This window comes from Neolamprologus multifasciatus, chromosome 16 (genome assembly GCF_963576455.1).
Source record: "Neolamprologus multifasciatus chromosome 16, fNeoMul1.2, whole genome shotgun sequence".
Taxonomy (NCBI): Eukaryota; Metazoa; Chordata; class Actinopteri; order Cichliformes; family Cichlidae; genus Neolamprologus; species Neolamprologus multifasciatus.
The window spans coordinates 7,520,444-7,539,732 of record NC_140454.1 but is presented as its reverse complement, the minus strand read 5'-3'; the positions used below and the strand labels follow the sequence as shown (position 1 = coordinate 7,539,732).

Genomic DNA, 19,289 nt, shown 5'->3' with positions numbered 1-19,289 from the left:
AGCAACAGTCATTGCTGCAATGTATTTGGAAAAAAAAAAACACATGGTGATATCAGTATCTGCCAACCGACATTGCAGATGGGCTCTACCAAAACACTGATTACAGCTTCAACAGTAAAAGAATTACAATTGTAATTACAATTGTAATCAGAAACTGATTAACTGTAATCAGAAACTCCTTAGGTAAACTTGCATGTTAACATGCAAGTTTACCTAAGGAGTTTCTGAGTTTGCATGAGCAAGATGGTGGCAGTGATGCAGAGAAATCTGTTTGATGGAGAGCTTCTGTAAAGAAATGGCCTGTATTTGTATAGCACTTTACTAGTCCCTAAGGACGCCAAAGTGCTTTACACAACCAGTCACACATTCACACACTGGTGATGGCAAGCTACATTGTAGCCACAGCCACCCTGGGGCACAGTGACAGAGGCAAGGCTGCTGGACACTGGCATCACCGGGCCCTCTGACCACCACCAGTAGGCAACAGGTGAAGTGTCTTGCCCAAGGACACAACGACCGAGACTGTCCAAGCCGGGGCTCGAACCAGCAACCTTCTGATTCCCAACTCTTGAGCCACATTCACCCATCATAAAGTGTGACAAAGAGGCAGTCAGAGCTGCTATCATCTCCTTCTCTCTGCTTTCTCTGAGAAGCACATCACTTTAACACTAACACACAGACACACGCACACAAACAAACACAAACACACTCTTTATCCAGGTAAGAATCACATGTTTAATGGGCCACAGCAGGCAGTTACTTGAAATCTACACAGAAGCAAACACCTCCAGCCATGTACCGTCTACAGCAACTGTCTCTTTTTTCAGCTGCTTGCTCGTTTGTCTCGACCTGCTTTGGCTAATCTGTCTAATTTTCTGTGTGCTGAATGCGAGCATGTGTCTGTTTGGAGATGTAATGTACCATCACAGCCTTGAAAACTACCTCATGTTTGATATGTTTTCTCAGGTGCCTGAAGGCTCAAGTGTTCTTTTTTTCTCTCTCACCAATAAATGGATGAAGTACTTAAAGTAATCTTATTCTGTACATGCCTCTAAGCCCTAAACAGTATATTTTAAGTTTGTTATAGCTGCAGACATCATTTTCAGTTGAACAGCTAGACTGTATATCTATTATACAACAATATGTTTGTGCTACAGTATTCTCAAACTCACTGCTAGTGAGTTAAAGCACATATGTTACAAGAAAAGATTCAGACAAAACCAGCTCTACCACTCGAGTACAGTGAATAATACCAACTAATATCAATTCAAGTCAATTACATTTCATCTGTATATCACAACGGCTATGATCTGAAGACACTTTGATGTTGCTAGCTTGCTAGCATATTAGCATTTAGCTAAGCAGCCTTACAGAGCTGCTGGTCACGTCTGTCATGAATATGTGAAAGAAGTTCGCACATTGAAGCTAAAATGAAGTGTAAACCAAACTTATTAACATAGAATTTGCCTTGAAAAATCTCCAAATGTTGTAATTGGTGTTACAAGTCTGTCAAAACCTTCGGCCTTCATTGCCTTTCTTCTTTTTTGCGTATCTGTCCGTCCATTGCTTCCCTCTTCTGACAGTCGACAGGTCCACGCCAAACTGCTATGCGTTTCTGCTCACTTTCACGCACCATGAAATATTCACGGTTGAATGCATGTCCTGTTTATTATTCATGAGCTCACTTGATCTCAGCATCATTCACACACAGCTCCACCGTGAGCTGTGTGTGAATGATCACACATGTGCACGTTCTCATATTTGGATATTAAGGAGTGTTCAGGTTGGTGTAAAACAAAGTTAAATGTGCAAAGAACTTTGATATGCAAAATTCCTGGAGTCACTAAAGCTATTCCTAACAGTGAGTTTCTGATTTAGAGCCAGTTAACCCTTGGTGCTTCTGGCAAAGGGAAGGAGCAGGTGTGCACATTTTTATTTTGCAGTAAAGCTACTAGACGGTCACAGTTTTGCATATTTACTGAACATAATATAGTTCACTGGATCACTTTATGACAGAAATGTATAAAAGTTGATGATTTACAGGCAAACTTTACCAGATATGGATTTTTCTGAGTGGACTGTGACTGTTCCTGAATATCAAAATATGTGTGTGCAGAAGTATAAAGAGAACTCTGGTTTGAAAAACCTAAATTTGAATCCTTTAGTCTTTTTTTTCCCAAAAAAGATCTAGAGTAAAAGTGAAGCATGAATCCAAGAACTACAAAATACTAAAGAGCTCCCACTCTCTGGGCTTTTATAGAGGATTATTGCAAGATAGTTCATAATAAACGACAAACTCACAGGATTCAAAATTTTGATTTTAAACATGAAGTGAGTAGTAACAGAATTTCTAGGACTCCACGCTCAAATGCTTCTTTTACACTCATTTTGTTGTGGTTTAACTTTTTGCCTTACTTTTGTTTTAGTCATCATTTAGAAACAGATGCTATTGAGTATTCTGTGCGACTGAGTACTGATTAACTGACCAATCATCATGCGCTAGTATGTATATTTTAAAAATTTAGAAAGAACTTGCCTGCACAATATCCACCACTACTGCTACAAGTCTGAAGTTAACTTTAGCTCTGAAAGTTAATTTGTCCTTTTTTTGAGGATATGATTGTTATTCCCTACACTGACGTGGTGACTGGTATTGTGTCACTCCCCGCTACTGCGTTTAACTACAAATCACAGTAGCCAATCACAGTGGCTGCGGACTGCATTTCCAGGGAGGCATGCCAGGTTACAGTGTAGGGTTTTGGAGAGGTTTGTGGTTATAACGTACCTACAAAATAGTTTTAACACATAAGTATAAATCCCTGTTAGTGTTGCCAGACGTCTGCCCCTAGTGGTGAAACCGGCATTGACTGCAGCTTTAAGGACAAAGATGATCATTCTTACAATTAACCTACAGGAAAAGGCAAAAATAAGTAGCATCAGCAGCTGAGAAATATGTTGCTGCTCTTTAAAGTGCGACACACGTGTTCTTAATCGGTCTCCGATGGTGGTCAGGATGGCCTTCTTTTAAAAAATGACCCATAAATCAGAATAAATTTCAGCTCCTTTTAGACACAAAGTGTTCCAGTTCTTTTAAAATGTGTTGTGGGACATTCCACACATTCCACACATTAATGGAGCATGGCAACAGTCCACGATTAAAGTCTGCAACCACTCAATCTTCAAAGCCACCGTGTTTCTGAGGATGTCCCGTTCTCAGCCGACCACCTTTAAATGATAGTAAATACTAAAAGACTGACTGTCTCCTTCAGCATGAGCCGAGCACAATTTCCTGTAAAGCTCCACATGCTTCAAAATGTGAAATAAAGAATTTTAAACTGAAATGGTTTTATTTCACATCATGACTCCACACTCACTGCATTTGATTGCAGCAGTGAGCAGATGAAAGATTTGTGTCAAGGGAGTCATGTCTTCCTGCTTCACTTCACCCACACAGCCCAGTACACACTGTATTTCTGTGGTTACAGTGCACAGTGCTGCGTGCAACACTAGCCTAAAAATACAGTTCCCGAAGGCAGCTGTCATGCAGTGGTTACAGACAAAGGTACGTGTTGAATTACAAAATTGTGAATGAAACATAACTGAAAATGTCAAATGGTTAAAGATCACCAGGCAGGTGACTAAATAAGCATGTTACTTACTAGCTCCATCATATAAAATCAATACATTATTCTTACTGATTCAGTTTTAATGGAAAACATAGCACATGACAAATATATCCTGCCTACCAGTTGATCAATGTTCACTTTTAATGGTGTCCTGATGAGTTTTTAATAGTTTGTTGTACAGCAACAGAGCTTTGCATTACAGAGGCTTGTGATTTAGAGACAGTTGTTGCTGATGTATTTATAGTCAACATGCTGGAATCAGTCTGATTTACGTTAAAGGGCAGAAGACAGATAGCGCTTAAATCCAGGAGAACAATTGCAACTTTTATCTCTGCGTTTCTTTGAACAGCCTTAAACTGTGTGCTCCTTCGGACTCGTGATATTTTAACATTCATTAGTGCTAACACAAAATATAGGTGCGATTTTTTTTTTTCTTCATTGGATTTTAAGTGAAATTAATAAGCCTTTTCTAGCCGAGCAGTAACCTCCTGGATGCAAAAAAAAATGAGCCAACATAGAAGTGCCAAAAACTGCTATTCCTCCATGGCCATTTGAGAGCCCCTTAAAAAGCAAGTGCAAAAAGCTTGCATAGATGCAAGACACAGAACTTCATGGAAAAATTATTCCGATACAAAAAAAGGTTTCTCTGTAGCTAAATTCCCTCTTCATACCTGTAATAGGAAGACCCTTCCTGCCTGAAAGTGACAGGGACAAAGATATGACATTACCCAAAGCTTCCAGAGGATTGGGCCCCTGTTAGAATCTAATCCTCTCTGTCTCTCAATGCAACTCCTCATTGATCAAGGACCTGGTCAAAACTGCCACAATGAAGCTCAGCCAAACGGAAAATATATCACCAGTCAGATGCTTTTCATAAAAGATAAAGATAAGACTGATATGCCACTAATACGCCACACAGTACTCGTGATCCGCTGATGGCATTGCCAAAAACATTACAATAGAAAAAACCAAGCGTACTCAAACTGCAGAGCTAATAATTCCAATCTAATAACTCTTGTTATATTCCAGCCACAGGCTGTATTAGGCTGGCTTGTGCTTCCTAATGAATGGTTTTATTACAAACAATGATCTGGATTTTATGTTCCTAAACAAAACCTGGTTAAATGAAAACAACAGTGCTACGGTTATTATTGAATCAGCTACTCCAAACTTCCTTTTTACAAGTGAGGCTAGAACACACAAAAAAGCAGGAAGAGTGGGCACTGTATACAAAAATGGCCACCACCACAAAGAGCTGTCATATGGCATATCAAACATTTGACTGTCTGAACATTTGCAAGACAATTACAAATCAACCTATTACCATCTATAAAATATAATGAAAATTAAAGGATGAGGTTTAAAGAAAACTTCTTCATGTGTTCATTTTTTGCAGATTTTATTGCAACACTGTCTACTGTTACACACAGCTGTTGCCACGAACGTCGCACTCGCTTATGTCATTGTAATGAGACACTCTCGCAAAAAAAATCACGGTTTTAGTAACGCAGTAACGCAGCGTGCTTACGGGAAAGTAACAGTAATCTAATTACCTTTTTTTGCATTAGTAATCCCTTACTTTACTCGTTACTTGAAAAAAGCAATCAGATTACAGTAACGCGTTACTGCCCATCTCTGTTTACAGGTAGGATTTTTGAACTGATGCCATTGGTGCATCTCAGATAAATTTGAAGAAATTAAAATTGAAATTAAGGTAAAGGTCAGAGGTCAAGTTTACTGGAAATCTTCTGAATGCAAGTTCATCCGCTTGCGCTCACAAACAGACAGTGAGAGGTAGTCGGTTTTGAGCAAGTGTACTGTCATGACAATGCAAGTAAGAATACATTATGATTAGGAGAGCATTCACACATTAAGGCTTAACAAATGATGTTATGAAATAAGTCCTGTCTTGTGACACAGGTGTTTCGGGGTTGACTTGGCAGGCAGGCGGTCTAGAATTTAAACTTCCAGGGGGTTTGTGCCACCTAAAGACTGTACTGCCAGAGGCAGAAGGGTAACACTGGCGAGCGCTTTTATTTTGGTGGTTCTCATATGGAAAAAAACTTCCTGATCACCTAAAACTGTTAAACAGGGCCATAGAGGACAAGGTCCTCCTACAGTTTCGATATTGCTTGGTAGCAGAGACAACGTGGATTAATTTTGATTATCCCAACTACCTTGTTGTAGACCTTGTTGTTTGTTGTTATATTTCTACCATGATTATTTTTGTAGGCTTTATAAAGTTGTTTTTCTCTTCCTATCCCTCTGTAAAGCACTCTGAATGAACTTGTATCTGAATAGTGTTATACAAATAACCGTGACTTGAAGGCTAATTAGCCGGTATCTTTTTGTACATGTACACCTGTACATTTTGTGGATGCAGTTTGCTGACTAAGGCCTCTAGGGTTGGCAATCAGAATGCTAATGCTGAGGCTTTAAAATACAGAGTCCAAAAACAAATTATGTCACCATGGCTACGCCTATTCTTTATATGCAGACTGTGTTTCCTGCAGATCCTACAATATCTTGTCATCAACACAGGGTTTATTCCTCAGCGTGTATAGGCCCTCACTCTTAGGGAGTACACCCTGGTCCTTGTGGTTTGAAGGTTTTTGGCTCAGTTGCCCAGTCATAATAATTCAGTTCCAGTCAAAGTGCATCAGGTCTTTCCACCTGCCTAGTTCCCTCCATCAAACACACTGACTGTAAGAACTGACTCTTAAATTGGTAAAGTGTGAAAACACACGTTTCACACCACATCCTTGTGGACATACAAAAATATGCATTGACACTCCACGCCTATCGGCACTGAGCTCATCTGCACCATCACTTTTAACTAGGGATGCACCGATACCGATACTGGTATCGGGTGATACTGTAAAATGTGTTTACTCATACTCGTAAAAGTTAACCGATACCATGAACCGATACTAACTTATTTCATTAATCAGAGGGTGGCTTGTCATTTTTGTTGTAGTTTTTTAGATTGGCCACTAGGGAGACATCTCGCGCTAAGCAGGCACAGGGATAGGCGAGTGAGACTGGCGGCTCCAGATAAAAAAAGAGAAACTGGAGGCTGCTGTTGCTAGACTAAGCAAAATGCCAGCAGTGTGGACCGGAACAGCCAACTTTAACTCAGGTTTTGGAAAAGCGATGAAAAATGTCAAGAGAAAATCCACGGGCAGTTAAAATAACAGAGGCTCTGACTCATTTTATCGCTCTGGATGACCAGCCAATGCCGGCCGTGGAAAACATAGGATTGCACTGTCTTCTCAGTATACTCGAGCCGTGATATGAAATTCCCAACCGCCCATACATCAGGGAGATAATGGTGCCAAAACTTTCTGAAGAGGTAAAGACAAGCAGTGTGTGCGCGATGTCAGTCCTTGGTTTAACGGCATAGTGGACTGATGATCCACGGGCAGATGGGGAGTTCGTTCGTCAATGCCAAATACTTTAGTTATTTTGTTTGTTTGTTTACAATATGGACACTCTGCAATAATTTTAAAGTTTATTTTATTCTCAAACCTAATTTGTATTTATTTTATTCCAAACAGAAGTGTTTATTTATTATTCTGATAGCTCGAGACAGTGCCAATAGTTCAGTGATATTTTGTTAAATTACAATGTGGCGACTCTGCAATAATTAAACAGAAGTGCTTATTTTTCACTTGAAATTTTTTTGTGGTCATTTTTATTAAGATTTTATTTTTTATCGGCAGAGAATAAAATAAAACCTGTCTTCCAATTCATTGCATTTGTGTGTGTGTGTGTGTGTGTGGTAGAAGTATCGGTTTTTGTACTCTGTATCAGCAAGTACTCAGATCCAAGTATCGGTATCGTATCGGTTTGTAAAAATTGGTATCGTTGCATCCCTACTTTTAACCAATAAATATTGGATCGAGCACAGAGTGTGCCGTCTACTTTACACATTCTGTGAGCAGCCCTTTATAATTCTTTATGAATATGCATGACACATGGTATATAGCAGCATCCTCATGAGGAACGGTCTGTATCTATGGAAACACCAACAGATCAAGAACTCAACAGATCGAGAACGTTCACAGACAACTCATGAAACTGGTTTAGCTGATACAAAGCTGCTACATGTGTGATACTACCCAGCTTTACGTGGCAGAGGAAGTTTATACAGTAAAAAAAAAAAAGCTTGTGCAATGGCTTCTGTTATAGGCCGCATCAGCAAAGGTGGATGCATAAGCCTGCGGATTAGTAAGAGGTCACAAATTTCCCTGCTGCTTTTCAGAAGCCACTCTTTAGAAGACTCACAGATCCACAGCAATATCCATGACATATAGTGATCCTTTGCTTTATCTGCTGTGTAACTGTCAGCTGGGTAAAATGTTTCTTTTTTTTTCCTGTCATCAAACTCTTTGCCTTCCTTCTGCTGCTTCTCCTATCAGCTTAACACCTAATTCCATAATTTCTAAACTGCCCCAGCCACCCTCTTTACCCTATATCTACACAAGTGTTGTATGTTCTATGTCCACCAGAATGCAAAGTCTGAGTGGTTTAAATTCACCCGAGGCTCCGTACATTCTGTTGTGACGTCCTCAGTCTGACACATCCTCAGAGCACAGTCAAGCGACTGGCAAACAGGGGAAACAGGTATTAAAAACATGCTAATTCCTGCTATCTGTGTGGGCGTCTGATTTATGAGGTCATTTAGTTATTCAAATGTGGCTTTAACTGTGGGCAGTTTTCAACACGATTCTGCAAAGGTGCTGACCTGCCAAGCAGACAAACACATTTATAAAATCTTACAGTGCGTGAGCAATGACTAGAAACTCAAATGTCAATAACGGCGAGCAGGTGTGGCTCCTGCTCCCTGAGATTTGACGCTTTACTCTCCTCCTACTAAAAATAACAGACAGAAAGTGAGAAACTGTACATGTTCCTCAAGGTTGTACATCTGCCTACGGGTTGCACACAGGTAAACAGTGGAAAGCAAAAGATGGGCTGCAGTTGCTGACATGTAATATTAAAACCACTGACTATTGTCTGAGATTGATTTAAATCTTTAATGGCTTTTAAAGGCTACAGTAGCTGCAGTCTACCAGGTGGTTTCCTGGACTGTTAACTATAGAACTGTAACTCTTTGCATTTATTTGTGAACAACAAACCATCAACAGATTTTGTCATTAATTTTGAGGACTCACTGGTTAATTATTCATTTTTGTCTAAAAGTATAATGTCAGGTAATCCACAAGGACCTTCACATCCAAAAGACATCTCTGGTTTGAATCACTGTCATTTCGATCTTCCTGTCTGCCCACACTTAGTACTTTTCAATGTATTCAGCAAAGAGCGTAAAGAGACTAATCTATGGATGGAGTGCAGGGCCTGCCATTTCCAGTGTGACTGGGACTCCCTCTTTACCCTTCAACTGAGAGACAGGGTCATGGCCCAGATATCAGTCAGTACTCGCTGCAGCAAATTACTTCTAATAAAGCCTTTAGAAAGGCACCATTAAACACAGCGACAGAGAGAGAGTGAGGGAGAGAGACGGGCTGCAGTCGTGGCAGCAAATCCAATCAGCTCCAATCAAATCATTGTCCAGCGAAACAGACCAGCTAAGACCCCGTAATGACGACCAAATAAAAGGAAGCGTTTTGCATTTAACATCTGAATAGCCATCAGTGTATAAACGGCTGAAAAAGAAAACATCTTGGCAGGTTTTCCGCGGCTTATGAAAGAGCACAGAGCCTTTCGTCTCTGTTCGGAGACATGACTTAGAAAGAGAGAAACATTTATGCAAACCCATTTAGCTGATTAAACAGCCGAATATGACTCTAACACAGCTTTAATAAAGCATTAGTCAATTAAACCACCACCAGCATAGACCGACAAATGTTGGTTAATTTTTTAAGTACGTTAATGCTGTATTTAAATTGAATAAATGCAAAATTATATCACCGATCATTACTCGACGCAAACCTGCCAAAAAATTGTTCTTTATGTGCATATTGAGCCACACTAAAGCTCCTCACAGTTACATCAGTGTTTGTTTTCTGCCTTACTGCTTTCACTGTCTCCTTTTCCTCCACATTCATTATCACTTGATCAGGTTACTGCCCTGTAGTAAGACTCATAATGAGCCAGTGCCTAAAATTAGCTGTGAAAAGGCTGCATCAGAAATGGGACAAATAGCAATTAACGGCTGATGCAGAGGCCAGCTCCACAAACTGAAGGCTGTGGACAGGTCGCAACAAAAACGCTAATTTTCTTTTCTGGCTGTGTGTCACATGCTGATTGGCTGCTCATTTGAGTTCTTATGTTATGAATATGTTGCTGCCCCGAGCATCAACCAGGTCTACACTGTTTCTTAAACTGTTCATATCTACTTCTTCACATTTAGTTTTTTCAGCTTTTATTTTTCAGCCGTGTGCTGAACGCTGTTTAGTGCGACTCCTATCTTCTGACAGGAAGAGTCTGTGTGAAAACTGCACACACTTTATTTGGTGGAGGAAAGTTTTCAGATATTCAAACAGTTATGAGATAAAATGGATTTACTTTTTCAGATTTTGCAATTTAGAAAACTTTTTCCTGATAATATTCCGTAGCCAGAGGAGCATTAATTTTTATGGATGTGAATGCCTTGGGTGCTTAGTCTCTCTTTGTGACTAACCTGCTTAGTGCATTTTCTTTTCTGTATATGTCAGCCCTTCTGCAGGACTGTGTCTGCAATCACTCTCAGACAAACTGGCAAAGGTTTGCAACTAACTGTTGCCTAATTTATAAATGCAGACAGATTGCCAACATTGCAAACTGAGTCAGTCTGATGAGGATCTCAACTCAACTGGTTGTATTCAATTAAAGGTGTTGGTGATTTTGGCTGTGGCTCAGGAGGTAGAGCAGGTTGTTCACTTCTAAAAGTCTGCCCCTGGCTCCAGCCTACACCAAACCTTTGGAGAAGATACTAAGTTGTAGTTGGAGTGTGAATGTTATATAGACTTAGGCATAGAAAGTGTTTAGTGTTTAGTGTTCAAACATAGTAGAATTATAGGATTAACTAAAGGTGGCAGCTTTACTGCTGATGCTCAAAAATACAAAAAACACAGGCAAGGAAAAAACTAGTGACAAGACACAGGGAACTAAGGAACTAGGATACTTGGAAATCACACAGTGTGAGGGGCGGACACAACAAAGGACAAATGCAAACTGAGGGTTTAAACACACGAGGAGAGATCAGGGCAGAGTGAAGCCACCTGGGTAACACAGCTGAACAGAATCTAGGTTATGAGACAGGGGAAGGAAAACTGAACATAATTCACATATGATATCAAAAATTAAAACAGGAAATAACTGAGACCAGGACTAAGATATACAAACTTGACACAAAGGCAGAAGATAAAAAAAAAAGAGACAAGAGCGGACAGATAACAAAGCTAAGTAATCAGAGAACTAACTGCTCAGAAAACAGGAATCATCACAAACCCAGAAGAACCAGAAGAATAAATAGTACAGAAGCAACGTACAAGATTATCAAAAATAGAAAACTAGAAAACCCCAAATATCCCAGAACTCAAAACCCTGGGACTTTGATTATCATAAGAAAAGCTCTAAATGTTCAAATTCCTATATAAAAGCAAGACTGTTAAGTGCCTGTGTCATTTGAATTTCTCTTTCATATATATATGAGGTTCCCTGATTATAAATAGTTAATGGGAATTTCTGTGAATGTCAATGGCAACCGATTTGTGATTTTTAATGATTTATTACAGTTAATCCCCATGTTATCACAAACAGATGACATGTAATTGCCAACCTTACAGCATTCAACCGCAAACCGATAGCAGACTCAGTCTGTCTTATTGCCATGTTATTGCACAAGACTTGGCCCCTGTCTTCCAAGGAACTACTTCAACTAAGTCCATTGAACATATTAGTATAATTTCAAGTTATGCTATGGTCTCCAACCACTGTTTTCTCTACTGAGACTGTAGCTTAAAGGGCAAACAGGCAGTTAATCAGGCTGGCTGTGTTTCAACATAAGCAGCATGTTCTGTGATCATTTGTGAATGTAACAGCACTGCATCCTTCGCCTGTTGACAGTTTTATATTCATGTGGTTAAATGTGAGAACTGTTGGTGTGTCTGCAAGTTTCAAATAAAGATCATTTGTTACTTTTGAGCCTGTCAAGATCAACTGAATTATTTAAGGACCATATTCCCATTTACAGGTTGCCCAGAGAGTTAAAGCAAAAGAACCAATATTTGAAAACCTATTTTCAGAACCTTTCGTTAGACTTATCTAGGGACACGTCATATGCAACTCTTCCTCCCCCATTTCCTGTCTTCTTTTCAAACATCTTCTGTCCTAGAGCAACAAAAGTGTCAAAAAAAATCTGCATATTTTCTTTCCATCTCTCCTGAAATTAAATTAATGTCAGGCTGACTGAGTGCAGTGATTCTAAGACTAAGTTTATGCACCTGCTGTGAATAAACTGCAACTTCACTATAACCTCTTCAGCAGAAGATATTTTACACTCAAATGATACCACAGATTTTCCAACTAATCCTTTAAAGAATTTACAACTGCAGTGTTTGGCTGATCAATGAATCATGATTACAAAGTGTCAACCAGTGAATTGATTCTGGTTCCCTGTGTCTTCTGTGACTGCACACATAATGTCTTTGCTCTCTGAGCAGACATTTATAGAGGTAACCTTGTACTCTGGGTAAAGAGCATGGCCATTTTTTCATCGTTTACTGATGTGTTATAGAACAAACAATTATTACTGGCATATCAATCAATCTGTGGTGGCTGATTATGGTGCAAAACCAGAACACTCGCTAGAACACAAGTACCATGAAAAAGTAAGATTGCAAATTCAGTCACAAACTATGAGATAATAAGAGCTAAAGTCCAAAAGTGTCATCATTATCCGTAAAAGTGCACAAGCTATCAGATGAACCTCACCAAGCTAATGTACAGTTTTTTGTCATCTGGCAGGGCTGCATTACTGAGAGCGCTCCATGCATCTCAGTTACAACGCTGCAGCTCTTTAGTCTGTGAATCAATCCACCGTGGATTGCTTAAAATTCAAGCAATGCTATTAGCGCGACTCCTGCTCCTGTTTCGAATCCATTTAATCCACTTAGGGCCTGAGAGGCAGCAGGAAGGGAGGTGGGGTGGTTCAATACAGCTGGCAGTCAGCAAAAAAAGAAAGAAAGAAAGAAAGAAAGAAAGAAAGAAAGAAAGAAAGAAAGAAAGAAAGAAAGAAAGAAAGAAAGAAAGAAAGAAAGAAAGAAAGAAAGAAATGGGACAGAAAGATGCAACCTGGCATATGTCTGACTAATGAGAACATGCTGATCGACACTTAAAACAGGCAACATGTCATTAGGATTTTATCTGTACTACATCTTTCAGAGTCATCCTTTGGAGCGGCATCACAATATCTGAATCTCAAGTCCACAAGCTGAACTTGTGATTCCATGATTAGTAATTCCAGAATACAACAGTTGTATACCTCTGCACCCTGCAGTTTGTCTCCAATTTTGTTATCACATGCTATTATTACACGCGAATGGGACAAACTCACGTTTCATAACAGTCAATGTGACGCTGGAGTAACCGTTAGGACCTCACTCTGTGGAGCTCCCTGATTCTGCCGTGTTGGGAAAACCACCGTCCTGTAATCTATAGTCTTTTCAACCGTTCTCCATATAAGAGTGTTTTTCACTCATTCACGACCTTAAGACTGCTTTTCTTTTTAATCTCAATCCAACAGTGGCATGCTTTCTACTGCCACAGTTTGTGTTACATAACTTGGCTGAAGCTGCACCTGAGCAGGTAGCCAGCATGCTAAATGGACGGTAACTGCTTTTCAACAGTCTGGCATTCATATTCAGAACAAGAGATGACTCCGGTTTCTAAAACTGGGATGTTATGTCCACATATACAGGATACTGTTAAAGCCTGTTAAAAGTAGAAGGAGCAAGTCTGGGCTGGTTGTGTTCCTCCATGGGAATACTTTATATTCTATGAATGTGAACACAAAAAGAGCTGAATTATGAGTGGACACAATCATTTGCCGTGACACACTGGAGCTTGTTAGAGGTGGGAAAGAATGGCAGCCAACAAATCAATGTTTCTCACATGATGAAGTGACAGAGGAAGAAATAAATCAACCCCACAGCATTAAGACCTGGACACGAATCCACACTGTTCACTCCAGGTCATAAATAGGGATGGGTACCGGTGTCCGGTGCCATGATGGCACCGGTTCTGACATAAACGGTAGTAACCAGACCGAAAAGCAGCGCACATTTCGGTGCTTTATTTCGGTGCTTTTTTTTCCTGAGCTGTGATACACTTTAGATTCTAGCCAATCATTTTACGTTTCCGAGGATAGTAGGCGGGGCCAGGTACGTAAGTTCTTTTAGAGCAGAGCTACAGATTAAAAATGCCCAAGGCGAAGCAGTCAAAAGTCTGGCTGTACTTCACAGCAAAATATGCAAACTCAGCAGCCTGCAACAAGTGCTTTAAGCTGATACTGTGACACTGTCAAAGGAGGTAACACCTCGAATCCGATGAAACACCTGGCGACGCATAGCGCTTTTTTTTTAAAGCCGAGAAATGCGCCGTATTTGATAGCTTGCTGCTAGACCTCACACCGTGCACATCTACTGCGGGTGTGGTGCCTGTTATCGGACCCGGAGCCCTGCTAGTGTAGCAGAAATGATGATGGCAGCAGCAGCCGTTCTTCTCTGCGTGAGTAGCTTCATGTTGTTCATGTGTAATTTACGTTGAGTAGGCTAACCACGTTATTACATTAATGCATGTAAGGTGAACTAGCAAACACTGTCATAGTTACATGCGGCTGTCTTCTTGTTTGATGGCAGATACTCCCTTCACCCTTGCCAAAAAGGCTAAAATGACCAAAGAAAAAGTGGAAAACAGCTAAACATGAGAGGTTTTTGGACAAAGTTTATGTTTTTTCCATTGTTTAAGCACTGCTTCCAGCCAAGAGTGATACCATATATGCCCCATAGCTGCAGAAAAGGCTAACATTGTTATCTTTTTACAAAAAAAACAGCTAAACATGAGAGGTTTTTGGACCAATTTTGTGTTCTCCATTCTTTAAGCACCGGTTTGAGCACCGTTTAAGCACCGGCACCGTTTCAAAAGTACCGGTTTGGCACCGGTATCGGATAAAACCTAAACGATACCCATCCCTAGTCATAAATGTGCACAAAATCAGAAACAACAACAACATTTATGTCAATTCATCTCATCAAGTTTATCCTTCCAAATAGATTTTATAAACAAGTTTACTTTCTTTTGGTAAGGTCCAACACAGCCATAATTCAAAGATTTAAAAAAAAATCTTCTGTTTAGTATTTAAAGCGAGTTGTTTGGATAGATATTTAAAAACAACAACAACAACAAAAAACTGACAAATAATTGCTCATCTTTAGAAAATTATTATTTTTCTTTTAAGTATATTTATTTTGACAATCTGGAGAAAAGGTTAGACAAATAGTCGCTGATTTCTACAGCCTTTGACTTGACACTGGCCAGCTCAGGACAGTAATGAGATGCCAGCTACAGTGTGAGGTCAAACAAAAGACAAAATTCAGTGGGTGGATTCTGCACACTCTGGACTGGAGCTTGTTCTGAACCAAAACTAGAATGAAAAAAGAAACTATTAAATGATGTGTGAAAATAACTGAATCTCAATAAAACTTCAAAATAAATCAATGATAACTGCACACGGTCTCTATCACAGCCACAACATTTGGGTAGAACGGACCTTCATTAGGTACAAAACAATGCTCATATAATGACTCACAGTTATATATACCTTCACATCCATGGGGTGGCTGTAGCTCAGGTGGCAGAGCAGGTCAGCCACTAATCAGAAGGTCGGTGGTTTGATCCCAGGCTGCCTCCTAGCTGCATGCCAAATATCCTTGGGCAAGATACTAACCCCATGTTTGCCTACTGGTGGTGGTCAGAGGGCCCGGTGGCGCCAGTATCCGGCAGCCTCGCCTCTGTCAGTGCGCCCCAGGGCAGCTGTGGCTACACTGTAGCTTGCCATCACCAGTGTGTGAATGGGTGAATAACTGAATGTAGTGTAAAGTGCTTTGGGGTCCTTAAGGACTAAGTAAAGCGCTATACAAATGCAGGCCATTTACCATTTATTTACCATTCACATCCAAACACTGGTAGAATTCAATCATTCAAACAGAGAGTACTAACTGCTGACCACGTGTGTACTCTGAACAAAACTCTAACTTTGCTGGAGGACTAAAACTCTGCAATGTCAAGGTGTCTTGAGATGATACACAGAAAATACACTCATTGCTGTCTGTTTACACTGGCCTCACACACACACACATGCAGTAACTAAGCGTTCCAGTGATTGGTGTATTTGATGATGGTCATGATGAGAGATTACCCTGCTCAGCTGAGCAGGAGACAAACTGACTCCACAAACACAAAACTCTTCAGACTGTCTCTGTGTGACAATCGAGTTTGTTCACTTCACAGTAAGTTGTGACGTATGCACCAGTGATATGATGCGACTTTATAGCATGCTGATGGAAGGAGTTATTTTTGTATGGCAACACCAGAAGTAATAATCACATTGGTGGGCCTGAAAAAAACAAAAAAAGAATTCATATCTAGATCCAGGTTTCTAAATCCCTGGTTACCTACGACCTTTTGTTCAGGAAGATAAAGCTGATGTTGGCTATAAACAAACTATACCACAGTTGTATAACTTCGGCATCACTGACATTAAGCTCCAGTGTTTATACATAAACACAATCTCTGCAGGCACATTTAGCCACTTGTTAGCAACTATCTTTGGGCCATGTGAAAAGCTTTAAAATGAATAAACGTATTTATTTTATTGTAAAAATATCACAATATATAATTTTGAGATGACATGAGATGAGATGAGATAGCCTTTATTTGTCAGTTGCAGGTCTTTTGCCCACAACCGAGATGACAGACCTTGCCGACCGTACATACAATACACAAACATCACATTGGGGAGACAGGTCAGGCTAGGTAGCGAGGAAAAAAACATCGAAATGTGTAACACAAAAGGATAATACAGGAATGCACAGATATCAACACACCATAGCACAATAAACACGACAAGCAACATGGGAAAGAGATCCAGTGTGTACATCTGATCTGGGACCGCTGACCTGATGTCCACATCAGAGGGGAGGTAAGCGTTGGAGGTGGCGTTGGATCCGGGGTAGGGAGGGTGATGCGTCAGTGAGTGCTTATCAGTATCAGTATGTGTGTGCGTGTCCATAGTTCAGCTGAGACAGTGTCCTTCGCCCTGCCAGGCTATGTAAACAGTCTTCCAGCCAACCCAGGTGGCCTTGCATGGAATGGGAAGGAACAGACTCAACACAGTCATTATCAGGGTGTTTTGTTCAGCTCCGGCCTTGCAGCTGGCGCCAAAGGGGTATCCGCATAAGTGATGGTGGTTTTTACTTTAGTGCGAACAGCTCATATGAATTTCAAAGCAGTTCTACAGTCCAACACTGGTCTCTTAATCTCCCGTTGGAGAGCCGCGAGCTTCTCCATACTTGCGTTCTGTGATGTTGTCATTTCTTGTGCTCAAGGAGCCGATTTCAGAGAACTCACGGCAATGTGCCTCCCCGAGATGTCATCCAATTTTGCGCCCAGAGATGTTATTTCGAGCTAGCCCTTCCGAGATGTATCCAGTCTGCAGTCAGAGATCTTATTCTGAGTATTCACAGCAGCCATAAGCTTCTCCAAGATCTAATCCGTGCTGACTCAATGAGCCCATTTTGAGAAACTCACGCCTCTCCCATCGTTCCAATCCCATCGTTCCAGCCTTGTGGGGGTTTGAACAGCCGGTTCCGCTTTCTTAATTCTTCGATAAGTCAGGGCCAAGCCAGCTCCGATCAGCCAGAACCCTGTTACCATGGTTCAGAATAGGTAGATATCTTCAGCACTCAGGCTCACCCAAGCCCAAACTTCTCGTTGAGAAAGGGATGTCAATTGCATTTAGGGACCAGTTGATCCAATCCATAATTCCTCTTTTAGGTTTTAGAGAACAGACTGTGAAAGAGTGTTCCAGGGAAAATACAAAAAAAAATACGAGACTAGACAAGGACATAAGCAGGGAAGATAAGGGAGAGGAGAAAAAGTGCGTCCGCCTCCTCCGAGAGCCAAAGAAGATATTACAAAAATGTAATATTATATTTATTTTATTCTGTAACATGAAAATGTCTATTGATTTTCATGTTTAAAAGCCCATAAAAAAACTTTAATAATAATAGTCACTGACTGGCGGTTGTGTTTCTGTATGGCTAACAAATACAAAACTCCACTTATAAATGATAGCACGACACTTTTATATTCTGATGTGCAGTGTGAACACTTTGTAAATTTGTACTTTGTTTTACTTTTTGTCCATCACCTCTTCAAATGAATCAGGAAATCTTGGAATAGGTTTTTGGAATAGTCTTTTCCAAGAAATTGCTGGTCTCAGTTTTAAAAAATGGAAAATTAACTGAGTTTTGTACACCCATCCATCCATCCTCCCTGAGCTCCTCCCTATACTGACTTGTGGCTCCATAACAACGTCACCTGATTTCCTTGTTTGCTCCATAATAACTTTGTCTACTTTTTTTTTTATTAGGATGACATCAAATTAGATTTTGACAGAGAGTATAGTGTTTACATATGCACAGCACACCATGGCAGTGCCACACATCGTCACACACATCCCCGGGGCAGTGAGTTTTAAATGTCACAGGTCTGTGTTTGTGTGTGTTTAGGTGTGTGTTACAGTGTATATGTCGATGTGTGGGTGGCAGAGCCTCCAGCAGGCGACAGCGCTGAGTCACAAAAAATGACCAGATGGTGAAAGAGAAAGAGAGAAGAGAGGGTAAACGGTAACAGGGAAGAGAAGAGAGAGAGTACAAGGTAAACACAGACAGAAGAGAGGCGGAGGAGAGACAGAGGAAGGGAGAAGCGAAGCAAAGGAGAGAGCTTCTGACAGAGGGAGGAGTGTTTTGTAGCTAGCATTCCTCCAGCCGTGACTGCTCTCTGCATTTTAAACACCTTCCCTTCTGTCGCTGACAGACCAAGCTCTGCAGGACAGACCAATTAGCATCACACACACACACACGACACAAGGGCACAAACACAGAGTGTATAGAAGACAAATAAATCTCTGCTACAATATTTACTTTTGTATCTAAGAAAGACGGGAAGGCCTGTACACATTTTGACCACAGATGACAAGAGCCATACCTGATTAATGTTCCTGTAAAAATCAACAAACCCTAATCACAAACACAGAATGACAAAAAAATACAATGTAATAAAAATAGCAGTTGCATGTAACAATGTTCTTTGTCTTTTTTACAGATAACAAAGGACCCATTACATGTTCTAACAGCTATTAGTGAAGACAAAGAAATTATAACTAAGAACTGTACAGTTCTCACATCTTAATAGGGAACTAATATGTGTCCAATATAAAGAGAGTGATGCATGAGTGATTTGTGAGTGAGCAAAGGAGACAAATCTAGGGTCATTTTAAACTAATGGGAGGTTGATCAAGAGAATTATTAGTATAACTGAATAAGTGTTTAAAATAAAATTGCTTATTCAAATTTATTCGTATGTTTCCTATTT

At 40.3% G+C, this 19,289-nt stretch overlaps 1 protein-coding gene across 3 annotated transcripts in view; it reads right to left on the bottom strand.

Annotated features, from left to right (window-relative positions):
* The window catches only part of enox1 (ecto-NOX disulfide-thiol exchanger 1), a 131,279-nt gene that overhangs the window by 52,465 nt on the left and 59,525 nt on the right, over positions 1–19,289 (bottom strand). The window lies entirely within an intron of this gene.